Source organism: Pseudophryne corroboree, chromosome 11 (genome assembly GCF_028390025.1).
Source record: "Pseudophryne corroboree isolate aPseCor3 chromosome 11, aPseCor3.hap2, whole genome shotgun sequence".
Classification (NCBI taxonomy): Eukaryota; Metazoa; Chordata; class Amphibia; order Anura; family Myobatrachidae; genus Pseudophryne; species Pseudophryne corroboree.
Genome location: NC_086454.1, coordinates 361,941,681 through 361,956,838, shown reverse-complemented (window position 1 = coordinate 361,956,838; position 15,158 = coordinate 361,941,681). Strand labels below are relative to the sequence as shown.

General features: G+C 44.6%; 1 long non-coding RNA gene across 1 annotated transcript in view; it reads left to right on the top strand.

The window, feature by feature from the left end:
• Positions 1-581: 581 nt before the first annotated feature.
• The window catches only part of LOC134970280 (uncharacterized), a 236,165-nt gene continuing 221,588 nt past the window's right edge, over positions 582-15,158 (top strand). Inside the window, exon 1 of the long non-coding RNA XR_010189758.1 lies at positions 582-636. This is a non-coding gene — a long non-coding RNA (uncharacterized LOC134970280). The remainder of the gene's footprint in view (positions 637-15,158) is intronic.

The window sequence follows — 15,158 nt, the reverse complement described above, 5'->3', positions numbered from 1 at the left end:
GTGTCTCCGTCTTGATGGGTGCGCACGCCCGGACGGAGATGCACCCCATTCGCTTGAATGAAGAGCATCTCTGTCCGTGCGCCCAGACAGAGACTCTCTGAATGGGAGCATCTCTGTGCACTCCCGACATGACTACGCAGACGGATCACCTAGTCACGCCGGGAGTACACGCCTGCGCCTCGTCAGGTGAATGACCGAGGCGCCATCTGTATGAAGTTACTTCTCTGACAATTACAAGAATTTTAATTCTCATGTTTCCTATACAGGAGCAAGTAGCTCCATCAGTAAGGTGCCTGCTTCCAGTGTAATAAATTGTGGGTTCTAATCCTGGGTATGACACTTGTAAAATAATTGTCAGAGAAATAATCTGCATTGTGAGTGACTGAGCAGATCTATGTCGTGTGTGGCCGCACACTACATAGATCTGCTTAGTTGCAATGGTTTTGACTTGTAACAACAGGGCTTATGGTAAGGAAGCAGCTCTGTTGTTTCTCTAAATGCCTTACGTGAGGAATTGATACGTGTAACATGGCTGTAATACTGTATAATGGATGTACTAACCAAATGTTTCTTTCTTGCACAGTAAATGGTTGGAAAATATTTACGAAGATGTTTGTGGAGCGGCTCTAGTGACCGGTGCGTACATCCAGTAACTTACTAAGATTATCTACAGATTGTGTTACAGTTTCTTTATTAGATATTATTACAATAATAATAATAATAATAATAATAATAATAATATTATTATTATTATTTATGATAATAATAATAATAATAATAATAATAATAATATCCTATGGTAAGAGCAGTATTCTAGTCTGAGGCTCTGTGTGTATGTCCCAGCTTTTCCAGGAGCAGATTTAGCATTAGGTATAGTAGAACTTTGTCCATTGGACCTCTCCTGGCCTATTGCCAGCTGAGGTGGACAGTGTTACCACCACCTATATACAATTCAGTATATATAATTACTATTATTTATTTCTCTTACGTCCTAGTGGATACTGGGGTCTTGTACTTTGTACCATGGGGGATAGATCGGGTACACTGGAGCCTGGCACTTTAAAAAAACTTTTAGTGTGTGTATGTGTGGGCTGGCTCCTCCCTCTATGCCACTCCTACCAGACTCAGTTTAGAAAAATGTGCAGAAGGAGCCGGGTGCATTTCTCTGGAACTCCAGAGATTTTCCTTTAGTTTATTATTTTCAGGTAGCTCTGGTTGGCAGACAGACTACCTGCTTCGTGGTACTTAGAGGGGGGACCGAACCAACCTCCTGAGGGTTAATGGTTCATAATCCCAGCTGACAGGACACTGAGGTGCTGATCACACATCGTTAGTATGTGTGCCCATGCCAGCAGCAAGCCACCACCCTCTAACAGATGCCAAAGTTACAAGGTGCAGTGCGGTTAGCGGGTCCCCGGTGCAGTTTTGGCAGCAACTCACGCGGCGATCACCGGCCTGGAGCTGCGATGCCCACCGCAGACAAACTGGCTCAGGGCTGTTAAGCCCCGCAGCGCTCACTGTCTCAAGGCTTTGTGTGTACTGTACAACGCATATTATGCAGTTCGTTATATGTGGCCAGTATAAACTGTCATAGGGACCGCGCGCCGTTACAAGGGGTGGGGCTTCCTGAAGTGGGACCAGCGGTGTCTAGGCACCATTTCCTGCTGCTGCGGATCTTCAAGGCTGCATGCACGCTGCTTCTCCAGGACCCACGCTGCTACAGACTGCAAACTGGTACCAGGGGGTCATAGGAAGGGGGGGAGTAAGCCAGCGGTAGCGCTGCTGTACTGTTATCAGGTTATACGCGTACTTCACCACATTGTGTTGCTGTGTTCTGTGTGCTGGTGTCTGCTCCTCAATGTCACTCCAGGGGCTCTCTGGGGTCTGTGTGGAGGTGTTGGTCAGTGGGCTGCGCTGTATTACTATTGTGTAAGATATCTGTTGACATGGTGATGTGTGCTGCTTGTAACTCTACCCCGTCTTCAGCGGGGTCACTCATGTGTGAGCAATATTCCTTATCTCCACAGAGACACAGCTCACAGGCACCTGACTGGCTAGATAGCTTTAAAAGCATGATTCAGAATGTAAATTCAGAATTGGCTGCAGCTAAAAGAGAGAGACAGGTGTCAAAAACACTCTATTGATTGTATGGCTAAAGCAGCAGATAGCAGAAAGGCTTCTCAGACCCCTCTAGTGGTTTCACACAAACGCTCACTGCCACAGGTGCTCCAGTCTGATTCTGATTCTAATCAGCCTGATGTAGATGATGAATATAATATGGATGAGGACCACTCTCTGTCCCCTGGGCTGGAGGCCCTCATTTTTGGTGTAAGAAAGGTCCTTCACATACTGGATCAGGAGGCAGAACCAGATGAGGAGTTGTATTTTAATGGTAGACCTAAGACCGCAGCAACTTTTCCTGTGTCTAAAGAATTAAATTCCCTGGACAGGGAGGCTTGGTTAAACCCTGATAAAATAATTTTTTATCTACTTTTCCCCTCCCAGCTGAGGACAGGAAGGTATGGGAAATCTCCCCATCAGTCGATAGATCTGTATCCAGACTGTCTAAGAAATTGGTTCTGCCGGTGCCAGGAGCTATATCCCTAAAAGAGACAGCTGACCGTAAAATTGAGACCACGCTCAAGGCAATATATATGGCGGCAGGCGCTGCTCAATGACTCACAATTGTTTGTGGGTGGATTTCCAGGGCAGTAATCAAGTTGGTCTGATAATGTTCTTGATGGTTTGGACTCTCTTCCCCAGGATGAGGTCATTACTCTGCTGCAACATGTACAGGATGTTGCAAATTTTATGAGCGAGGCTATTAAGGAGTTGTGTAGGATTAATGGCCACACTACTGCTATGGCTGTTTCAGCGGGCAGAGCTCTGTGGTTATGTCAGTGGTCGGCAGACGCTGATTCCAAAAAGGGTGTAGAAAATCTTCTCATTACCGGTGATGCCTTGTTTGGAGACAAATTAAATAAATGGATCTCCCAAGCAATAGCGGGTAAGCCTACCTAACTGCCGTCGGCTGCACCACCTGCTAGGCGTTCTTACACCCGACCCTCCTTGCAGTCCTTTCATGTGGCAAGGTTCAGAGGCAGAGGCCAAGGGGTCTCCACCACTCCCAGAGGATCTCGTGGTAAGTTCCATAAACCTGCAACTGCTGTCTCCCTGGATCAGACCACCGGATCCCCTGCCATTAAGCCTTCTGCGTGACGGTTAGCCCCAGCAGCAAGGCAACTTTCAGGTAGGTGCTCGCCTTCAACACTTCGCCAATTTGTGGGTGGAGTCCTGCCGGGATCCTTGGGTGAGGGACCTCATTTCCCAGGGTTACCGGCTGGAATTTCAAACACTACCTCCTCACAGATTTTTCAAGTCGGGCTTACCAGCTTTACCCACAGCAAAAGTTACCTTGCAAGAGGCTATTCAAAAACTTTTGCAGGCAGGGGTGGTGGTTTCAGTACTTCCTCCATTAAACAACCAGGGTTTTTATACTCCAGTCTTTTTGTCGTTCCAAAACCGGACGGTTCGGTGCGCCATATCTTGAACCTGAAGTCTCTAAACCCGTATCTGCGGGTGTTCAAATTCAAGATGGAATCCCTGCTGGCAGTGGTGTCTGCTCTGGTGTAGGGGGAGTTCCTGGTGTCTCTGGATGTCAAGGATACTTACCTACACATTCCCATGTGGCCCCCTCATCAGGCTTACCTCAGTTTCACCATATTGGATGAACATTTCCAGTTTCAGGCCTTACCCTTTGGATTATCCACAGCTCCGAGGGTCTTCACCAAGGTCATGGCAGAGATGATGCTGTAACTGCGCATGATGGGAGTAAACATAGTCCCCTACTTGGACGATCTCCTAATAAAGGCCGTGTTCAGGGAGCGTCTGCTGCACAGCATCGATCTGACGACTTGCCTGTTTACGGATCATCGGTGGATCCTGAATTTTCAGAAATTTCACCTCTAACTGACCCAACGTCTTCAGTTCCTGGGAATGATTCTGGATACAGTGTCTCAAAAGGTGTTTCTCCCGATGGACAAGGCCTTGACTATCCAGGCTATGGTTCACTTGGTGCTCAGTCCTCGCAGAGTATCCATACATCTTTGCATCCGATTACTGGGCAAAATGGTGGCTGCTTACGAGGCAATCCAATATGGCAGATTTCATGCTCATCCATTTCAGCTGGATCTGCTGGTCAAATGGTCGGTGTCTCACCTTCACATGTATCAGGAAGTGACCTTGTCTCCAGAAGCCCAGATTTCTCTATTATGGTGGCTACAGGTTCCTCACCTGGTAGAGGGCAGGAGTTTCAATATCCACTTGTGGATTCTACTGAAGACGCCAGCCTCTGGGGATGGGGGGCTGTGACCCAAGGGGCCCAGTTCCAGGGGATATGGTCAAGACAGGAATCTGCTCTGCTGTCAAAGTCAGAAAAATATCACTATGCACACTGCCATATTTGCACCTCATATGTGTCCCTGCTGCGCATGCGTGCGCTCTCCCGTGCGTGCGCATACTCGCTGTTGCGGGCACCTGCAGGCGCACGGTATGCGCATTTACGGTAGAGATTGTATGCGTCTAGCGGGCGACTCTTTCGTTACATATTTTCACTTTATAATGTATTTTATAGATCATGGTCCCTTTGATAGATTCTGAAAGTTTGGTTAATATAGAATGTTCATGTACGGAGAAATCCCTCTTTGTTTGATACGAAGGGTCAGACAGGAGTAATACAGTGGTGTTTAGTATCCATCGGAAGAGTATTTAATTAGCAATATTCCGGTGTTGGTTTGGAGCGGATTAATCGCTCGTGCGAATAGTTATGGACATAAGAAGTTTATGTCCATTTACTATTATTTGCACTTACTTATCCATGCGGCGGGAAACCTAGTTTCCCACCCACCTGAGCAGTTGGAAATTGTCACAGCCCACCTGTATGAATCAACCTATGACCTTTTGTTATAATGCGAGGAGGAATTCCTGTGTCCAATGAACAATGAGATTGTAGAGACCATTGAATTGTATTGTGTGTGGGGCATAAATAGACAAGCCGATCACATCCAGCTCTCACTCTTCAACGGTTCTCATTGCTGATAATCGGGAGCTGGATGTCCAGAGGCGCATGCGATCGTTCCCCTTTGTGCGTAAGTTTTTCTCCGCAATCATATTGTCTTCCTTGTTATTCTGAGCCATATCCCTCTCTCTCTCTCTCTCTCTCTCTCTCTCTCTCTCCTCCTTCTCTCGTATTCTCTTAAACGTAATAGTATTGTATTGTATTTCCTGTGTAGTTATCTGGTTAGTTAGTCTATGTTATATTGTAGTGTATGACTTGTATTGTATTAATTCTTTTGCAAGTATAACATTCATAATATATATATAAGGCGTTGGACCCTAAGCCCAGGTATCTGTGTATTTCTCATAGTGTTAAGTATTTTCAGAGCGTCGGTGACGCTCGAACAGCTTTTAAGATAATCAGGCTACACAAGGTTGCATCTACACTCTATCTCTATACTAAGGTTTTGCTGCATAATACATTGTTTATGGTTTAGATATAAAGGTTTAACATTGTGAGCGTCAGCGCCGCTGGTGATCTCCTCGTGGTCCCGAGCGCCTGCTACGCTATAGCGAATCATTACGTTAGTCGGCAGCCAATAGCGTGCCTGCCTGTGATCTCTTGGCCGTGAGCGAACGTGACGCTTGAGCGTCTCGACTACGGCTAAGCGATTGTTACGCAACGTGCGTACCCTTACGGTATTCCATACGTGAATAGCGTACAGTGTTCTTAGACCTCATAAAGGGTGTTATATAAGATAAATATTTAGCTTTATCAATTGGCGGCTCGTCCTGTCCTTCACATATCTCTGCTAGGTAATTTCAGCAGACATTATCCATCAGCAAAGGGCGGGAGATCATATTCTTCGCAGTGCTGACGGGATAAGCGTCTGCTTCGCTTAGTAAAGGGTGCTGAGGGAATCCGGAACCGGAGGTAAGAACAACACGCTAGTGTCTTTTAAAACTGTTTTTTTCTATCTTGCGTACGCACACACGCATATCTGCATTTCTTTTTCGTGTATTTTCATATATCACTCTCCTGTTTGCCATCTTATAAATTGATAAAACGTGCTAAGAGAGATTTGTCGCTATTTCATAGTTAAAGTGTAAAAGTAATATATTAAGGGATAAAGTGTAAAGCACACACGCAGCTCTACCTAAAGGTACAAGGAGAGATTGGTGTGGGGTTCAGTAGAGGATCGAGGATCATCTACATTGATAAACGTGTACATTGTGTTACGGTGGACATTGGTTTTGTGTACACGTGTCTCTAACAAAGGGCTGAGACTCGCGTACGCAAAGGCCGACGCACGCAGCGTAAATTACGCAACGGAGCGTCTGGGTACGCCCATGTAACTCAAGTCACACGATAGTGTTGATTTTTAGCAAGGCGATAAATAGCGCAACAAGGCGATAAATAGCGCAAGGCGATAAGTAGCGCAACAGGCGATAAATAGCGCAAGTTTATTTTAGTATTCGAAATTTAAATTAACAGATCCTTCTCCAAATTTACAACACATCTGGTCTAAAGAAAATTTCTGCGCAGAAATAGAAATAGAAACAAAAGTGTATATGTGGTGAGTGAGTGTTTGTTTTTACAATTTTGGGGATTGAACCACAGAAATCATCGAGTTCTCGTGAAGGTACATACGTGTAAGTGACATGCACGGTGGCTAGGGAGGCATCCCTGGTTAAACATAAAATTTGAGCATTAGAGTGTAGCGGACCAGGAAGTATAGCAGACCAGGAGGTCAGACCAGGAGGTCATATAACAGACCAGGAGGTCTAGGTACAAAGAAGTCCGCTATAGAGACAAGGCACAACACCAAGAAGGGTTGGTGCAACACCCATATAGGCCAATAAAGCTCAGGCTGAAGGAATTCGCAGCTGCAAAATGTCGATTCCACTGGTCGCTCCGTACATAAGATTAGTTGCTTATGTGCTGAACGACTGTACCGCACGTAATTGTGTGCATTAGTTAGTAACCTGACCAGTACCATTTGTGTACAAACCCGGTCACAAACGCTATTTGTACATTCTGACGTGATTTGTGTAATTTTTTATTTTTTCAAAAAGGGAAGTTCGCTGGTCACTCTAGAACTATCCGACAACCCCACCTTTACTGGAAAGGGTTAATGCTCTTCGGATCATACCTACATGTTCCAGTAAACTAAGGTTAATAGGGGCCCTGGGTCGAGTACGCCAGCACTATATCAGTGTGTGGGTATATTGGTCGGCGTGGGCGAGTGAGTGAGGTGCTCGGTAAACTTCACCGTCAACCTATCTTTGAATATTTTGTTTTTTTGTAAGGGTTCGCTGAACACCCTGATATAAAGGTCAGAGGTAGAGCAAGCAACACCTGCAAATTATGGGGGCCAGTTGTTCAGGAAGGGGGCGATCAACCTCGGTTCGGGTTGATTCTGTAAACCGACCAGTCGGGTCGGCAAGGTATGTAATGTGTGAAAAATACGGAAGACACACAGAAATTTTATGTGATGAATGGGAAAGAATGACTGTACATGACGGGGAGAAATTCCCAAGAATAGGTAGCTTTAGCCCAGAAGTGTTACTAAATCTAAGGAGAAGGATAGGTCTTATTAAACCAGCAAAGAGACGGATCAAACATTATGATTATTTGCAGTTATGGCAACAGGAAAGTGAATTGCAAAGAGAGTTAACTGACATATCTGACTCTCATCTTGGGAGGAGAGACATGGCAATGGAGAGGATTATGGTTGCGGAGAAAGGCACAATGTTGAACAATAAAAACGCACTTAGCAACTGTAGTATAGATGATAAGAATAAGTGTAATAAACATAACAATGATAATTGTAATGCTGTTAAATGTACAACTATTAACCCGTGCAAGTTGCACCCCATGTCAAACTTCCCTCAGGAATACGAGCAAGAAAGTGAACCCAACACGATGTCGGCACCTCTTCCAGCAGCCATCACACAAGACATCCAGGTGGACGCGACCAAATCGGTAAAGGCAATAATCAAACCCCCTAACGGAGGGTCAGGTGAGGTCGTGTCCACAGGTACGTACAATGTTTTATATCACGCACAAACAAATGTACCCCATATTGTAAGACCAAAACAAGGTGATGTAATTGAGTTTAGTCCTGTCAGGGTGATCACAGTCCCCAATGGGAAGACTGACGATCAGGGAACCATTCCCGTCCAGGACAGTGCAATGCGCTGTCCCTGGTCCCGGACCGAATTGAGATCAATTATGTCTGAATTTCCTGATCCTAGGAAAAATCTAGTCGCATGTCAAATGTTCATTAAAGAACTAGGAAACTCAACAGAACCCACCAACAAAGATTGGCGGACAGTGCTGAGGGCATGTTTGCCCTCCAGTGTTGACCCTGCGAAATTTATTACTGATTGCCAATTAGACACAGAAGTACCTCAAACGGAGGAACACAATCAGGAATGTATTAAGCAGATCAACCGACAGTTGGAAGTATATTTCCCAGCCATTGTCGAGTGGAACAAAATCTTCTCCATAAGACAAAACAAAGGGGAAAGTACTTCTAATTATTTCCATCGGGCATTGCAGGACATGACTAGGTATACGGGTATAGAAAACATTGAAACAAGTGCACCGCACAGAGAAGTAGCAGTATCTGTGCTAATGGATTGTTTAAAGGAAGTGTTGAGAACAAGGATACAGATCACCAATCCATACTGGAGAGATAAATCAGTAATTGCATTAAGGGACTCTGCTGTTGGGCATGAGCAAACCAGCATCAAGCAAAGGGAAACAAAGGAGCCTCAGATCCCTGTGGGTAAGTCCAAGGTGATAAGGTGTTATAATTGCCAGAAGGAAGGCCATTATGCAAGAGATTGTAGATCAAGAAATTTACAGAAGGTATATAAACCCCCTAGACAACAACATAACCATGATATCCAAGGAAGCAGGGAAGTACAGGGAAAGCGGTTGATGGTGATGAGCATCCGAGCGTTTGAGGAGGCATCAAATCAACCAAGGCCCCATTTCACTGACACTTGGAGGAAGCCCAGGGTTTGTTATCATTGTAAAAGAGAAGGGCATTATGCCAGTAACTGTAACATCCCACGTAAGGTCAGACCCCCTAGACAATGAAAATGACACACCAAATTACAATCAGGGATCATATAGGAAGAATTTTGAGCCACACCCATGATATGTAGTCAAGAAAGGTGATCACTAGGACTGATGGTAAGCCTGAGGTAACAGTTAATAAATTGGGAGGTCATTCCCTGAAGACACAGGAATGACCGGGTGAAACGTTGTAAATGTATCTGTGGAATGTTTCTTTTTCTCTCCCCATCTCTGACAATTATTGGTAGGACTCAAACATTGCATGTCTGCTTGGTCTTTGCAGAAGTCTACCAAACCCCAGCATGACCTATCCGCATCAATGTATTCTGGCCAGATACAGACAGTGGAATATGGAGGTGCTGGGGGGAGGGACTGCGCAAGGAAACCATTGGACATGTAGATATGACAGCCTGATGATCTGACAATGTTTTAAAATGTTTGAAAAATGTTTTTTTCCCTTGTTGTTGTTCACTGTTGATTTATGTGATATATACATATATGGATTGTTCTCTCTCTCTCTTTTGTTTTTTGTTTTCTCTCTCTTCTCACTCATGTTTTCATGTTTTAAAGATGGTATGTCACACATCAGCTAGACAAATGGTAATGCAAGATTTTTGCTCCTTACAGAAAGATCGCTGGTTTGGAAGAAAGATTGCATCACCGGAGTGTTCGTTTGGAAGACTGAGAGACGGCACCTTTGAGATGACGACAGAACAGGAAGAACAGCAAAGACTAGAGAACTTAATTATCGTAACAAGTTTCTCTCCCCCTCAAACTGATTTTCTGTACCCCATTACAAATTTCTTCTTTTCTCCTCCTGTAAGATGGACTTGCCCAAAGAGACTGTGATATGGATTTTCCTGTTGACCATGATGTTGACCAGAGCAGTCTGTTCCGGCGAGAGTACCAGTGAGGTCGAGAAAGGATCCAGAAAGATCCCGATGACTGAGACAGAGGTGTAAATTTCCAATAACAACACAACCACCAAGCAAAAGGCGAGTACCGGAAACGATCTAGCAGCCATGTTATTTGTAAACAGTGTTAGCTGAAAAGAGAACTGTATCTGTAGGCTCTGTGACAACGTAGTTGAGGATGGGTGCATTAAGAAATGCCAATCCAGTTTTAATATCCACATGGACCGGCATCCATTGAGTGACTATCACTCCTTAGTGGGTAGTGTGTTAAATCAAACAGATTGTTGGGTATGCTCTCAAGTACCTCAAGGTCATAGCAAATCAGGACTAGTACCATTTCCTTTAACGATAGGGGAGGTACTTGAGCTAAAGGGTGGGAGACCGGTGGACAGGAGGTTTAATATCTCCAGTCCTCCTAGTTTGAAGCTCCACCAATATCATGTGGATAGGTCCCTAATATGTTTTAACATTACCAATCCCCGAAAGCCGGGAAATTGGGAAGTGTCATGGAGTAACCAAACCATGACCTTTTCATATAGAGCAGATAGAATGCCGACAGATACAGAACTTATACGCCACATAGCCAGTAGAGAAAAATCTTTCCGATATAGGTATACCCTAGGAAGTAGGATTACGAGAGTTGGAGAGGTATCACCAGGATACTGCGCACATATCGTACAAACTGATACGCGTACTAAACAGATGGGAGCATTAGGTTAGGAGATTTCACATGGAAGATGTGTAATATGGTTATGTCCTACTCCGTCCCATATGTTCTCCCCGATGATGCATATTTCATATGCGGGAGGAAGGCGTATAAGTGGCTTGCCCCAAACTCTGAAGGATTGTGTTATATTGGAAAAGTACTGCCTGAGGTAATGACTGTATCACATGCCAAAATAAAAAAGATATTCACCGTGTTGCCCAAGCTCCTTATACTCATACCCACTACGAGCACGTAGTTAAACGGCACCTGATAGAAAGAACAGAGCATCCGGCCTCTGACATGATCCATGAATCCACCGGGATTCAGTTTCTAATCGCGTTAGACATCACTCGCACCGCCAGAGGAGTGTTGAATTCTAAATACATATCTGCGCTTGCAAATTTGTTAGACAATATCACAGAAATGTATGATGACACGTTTAGGTATACTGGAAGAGAACTTCAAGCTTATAAAACAGAACTGGTCCAGCATAGAATGGTTCTTAATTATCTCACAGCAGTGACAGGCGGATATTGTGTCACACTGACAACGCAGTACGGCGTGAAATGCTGCACATATATTACGAATAGCACCGAGGACCCGGTCGAGGTCATAGACCAAAAGATGGACGATATTCTCCAATTGAAGTGGGAATTTCGCAGGAGACACAATCTCACTCTTGCTGCTGTAGGTAATAAGCTGACTGGTTGGGTGTCATGGTTGAACCCGCGAAATTGGTTCTCTGGTTTAGGAGAATGGGCTCAAGGAGTCATAATGGATATAGGGAAGTTTCTCCTATGTATCTTAGGTGTTATCATAACGATTGGCTTGATATTTAGATGCGGTCAGGCTTTAATGAAGTGCAAACGTCGTACCAGGGTAATGAGTTTAAGGAGTGAGGAAATTGTAATTCCAATGGATTTGATTTATGACCCAAATGTAGAAACAATGATGTGATGAAAATGCGATTTCTACGGTCCGTTTCTTTCACCTGTTTTTCTGGTTTTTTCCCAAGGTAAAAAGACCCACTTTTGACGAGGAATTTGATGATCCTGTATATAGACAACTGATGGATTAAAGAAGAAGTTTTGACAACCTTATACACAGATTTTTGATGAACAATGCCATAGACCCCCAGTTTCCCTAGAAATTTTAAAATTACGCTAGCCCAACACTTTTGTAAGCCTATGGACATTGACAAAGCTTTTTGCCCACACGCCTTTTGGCAAAAGCACAAAGAAGACTGCATTCAACAGACACCGAACAAGACTTCAACCGACAAATGTTCATTAACCTGACATAGAATACCACTGCATTTACCGTAATTATGTCTTTTCTTCATCTCTACAACCTTCAGGTAATTACACACATAGTCGATAGGGAATACAGGCACAGATATCAGCAATCACATATTCCCCCATTCATGTATCATCAACTAAAATGTGCTCCCCATTTTGTTGCAACCAAAATCCGAAAAGAGCTCGGTAAAGTTTGACAGCCCATCCACAGACCCGTACCACGGGATAAGAAGTAATTCAAATGTATACTTCGCAATACCTCGAAGCTTGATTTAAAACACGTACGGCACGATGATACATGACCCCCCAAACATGGATTCATACACACATGCTTCTACTATCCCACTAGGTCATACACTCTTCACACCTTCTCCTCTCTCCTCCCTTACCCAACCATGGAAATGTATTAACCCCTGACATATATTTTTCTCGTTTTGAAATGTTTTAGGAAGTGGCAGTTATTGTTGACTGCCAAAGGGTGGACTCTCAAAGTCAGAAAAATATCACTATGCACACTGCCATATTTGCACCTCATATGTGTCCCTGCTGCGCATGCGTGCGCTCTCCCGTGCGTGCGCATACTCGCTGTTGCGGGCACCCGCAGGCGCACGGTATGCGCATTTACGGTAGAGATTGTATGCGTCTAGCGGGCGACTCTTTCGTTACATATTTTCACTTTATAATGTATTTTATAGATCATGGTCCCTTTGATAGATTCTGAAAGTTTGGTTAATATAGAATGTTCATGTACGGAGAAATCCCTCTTTGTTTGATACGAAGGGTCAGACAGGAGTAATACAGTGGTGTTTAGTATCCATCGGAAGAGTATTTAATTAGCAATATTCCGGTGTTGGTTTGGAGCGGATTAATCGCTCGTGCGAATAGTTATGGACATAAGAAGTTTATGTCCATTTACTATTATTTGCACTTACTTATCCATGCGGCGGGAAACCTAGTTTCCCACCCACCTGAGCAGTTGGAAATTGTCACAGCCCACCTGTATGAATCAACCTATGACCTTTTGTTATAATGCGAGGAGGAATTCCTGTGTCCAATGAACAATGAGATTGTAGAGACCATTGAATTGTATTGTGTGTGGGGCATAAATAGACAAGCCGATCACATCCAGCTCTCACTCTTCAACGGTTCTCATTGCTGATAATCGGGAGCTGGATGTCCAGAGGCGCATGCGATCGTTCCCCTTTGTGCGTAAGTTTTTCTCCGCAATCATATTGTCTTCCTTGTTATTCTGAGCCATATCCCTCTCTCTCTCTCTCTCTCTCTCTCTCTCTCCTCCTTCTCTCGTATTCTCTTAAACGTAATAGTATTGTATTGTATTTCCTGTGTAGTTATCTGGTTAGTTAGTCTATGTTATATTGTAGTGTATGACTTGTATTGTATTAATTCTTTTGCAAGTATAACATTCATAATATATATATAAGGCGTTGGACCCTAAGCCCAGGTATCTGTGTATTTCTCATAGTGTTAAGCATTTTCAGAGCGTCGGTGACGCTCGAACAGCTTTTAAGATAATCAGGCTACACAAGGTTGCATCTACACTCTATCTCTATACTAAGGTTTTGCTGCATAATACATTGTTTATGGTTTAGATATAAAGGTTTAACATTGTGAGCGTCAGCGCCGCTGGTGATCTCCTCGTGGTCCCGAGCGCCCGCTACGCTATAGCGAATCATTACGTTAGTCGGCAGCCAATAGCGTGCCTGCCTGTGATCTCTTGGCCGTGAGCGAACGTGACGCTTGAGCGTCTCGACTACGGCTAAGCGATTGTTACGCAACGTGCGTACCCTTACGGTACTCCATACGTGAATAGCGTACAGTGTTCTTAGACCTCATAAAGGGTGTTATATAAGATAAATATTTAGCTTTATCACTGCCGATAAACATCCTGGAAGTCAGGGCAACTTACAATGCTCTTCTGCAGGCTTCTCATCTCCTAAAGGATCAGGCGATCCAGGTTCAGTCAGACAACGCCACGGCGGTGGCATACATAAACCGACAAGGGGGAACAAGAAGCAGAGTGGCGATGAGAGAGGTATCAAAAATCCTCCTCTTTGCGGAGGCCAACGCAAGGGCCATCTCAGCCAAATTTATCCCAGGAGTGGACAACTGGGAAGCAGACTTCCTCAGCAGGCACGACCTCCATTCGGGGGAATGGGGACTACATCCTCAGGTGTTTCAACAGTTAATTCACCAGTGGGGCTATCCGCAGATAGATCTGATGGCTTCTCGACTCAACAAGAAGCTATGCCGTTACTGTTCCAGGACGAGGGATCCGCAGGCGGTTTCAGTGGACGCGCTGACGACGCCGTGGATGTACCAGTTTGTATACCTGTTCCCTCCACTACCGCTAATCCCAAGGGTTCTCAAAAGACTAAGAAGGGAAAGCGTTCAGCCAATTCTAATTGCCACAGTTTGGCTGCGACGGGCATGGTACTTGGGCTGCCTAACCATGGCTCTGGAGGATCCCTGGCCTCTACCGCTCTGAGACGATCTTCTTCAACAAGGTTTGTTCATCTATCCAGACTTACAGCAGCTATGTTTGACGGCTTGGAAGTTGAGAGAGAAATTCTAGCTAGAAAAGGTCTTCCCTCCAGGGTAATTTCCATCAGGATCCAGGCCAGGAAGATGGTTACGTCAAAACATTACCATCGTATCTGGAAGAAGTATGTTTCCTGGTGTGAGGGTAGAAAGATTTCTCCCATGGAATTTCGGATTGGTCGTTTTCTACTTTTCCTGCAAGCGGGAGTGGATATAGGCCTATGGTTGGGCTCCATCAAAGTCCAGATTTCTACGCTATTTACTTCCAGAGACAGCTTGCCTTGCTGCCAGAAGTGCAGACTTTCCTAAAGGGAGTTCTTCATATGCAACCGCCCTTTGTACCTCCCACGGCTCCATAGGACCTCAATGTGGTTATATCATAGGGTGGAGTTAAAATTTCTCACCGGGAAGACGGTGATGTTATTGGCATTTGCATCTGCCAGGCATGTCTCTGAACTGGGGGCCTTATCCTATAGCAGCCCTTATTGGATATTTCATGAAGACAGGGCGGAACTTAGGACCCATCCTCAGTTTTG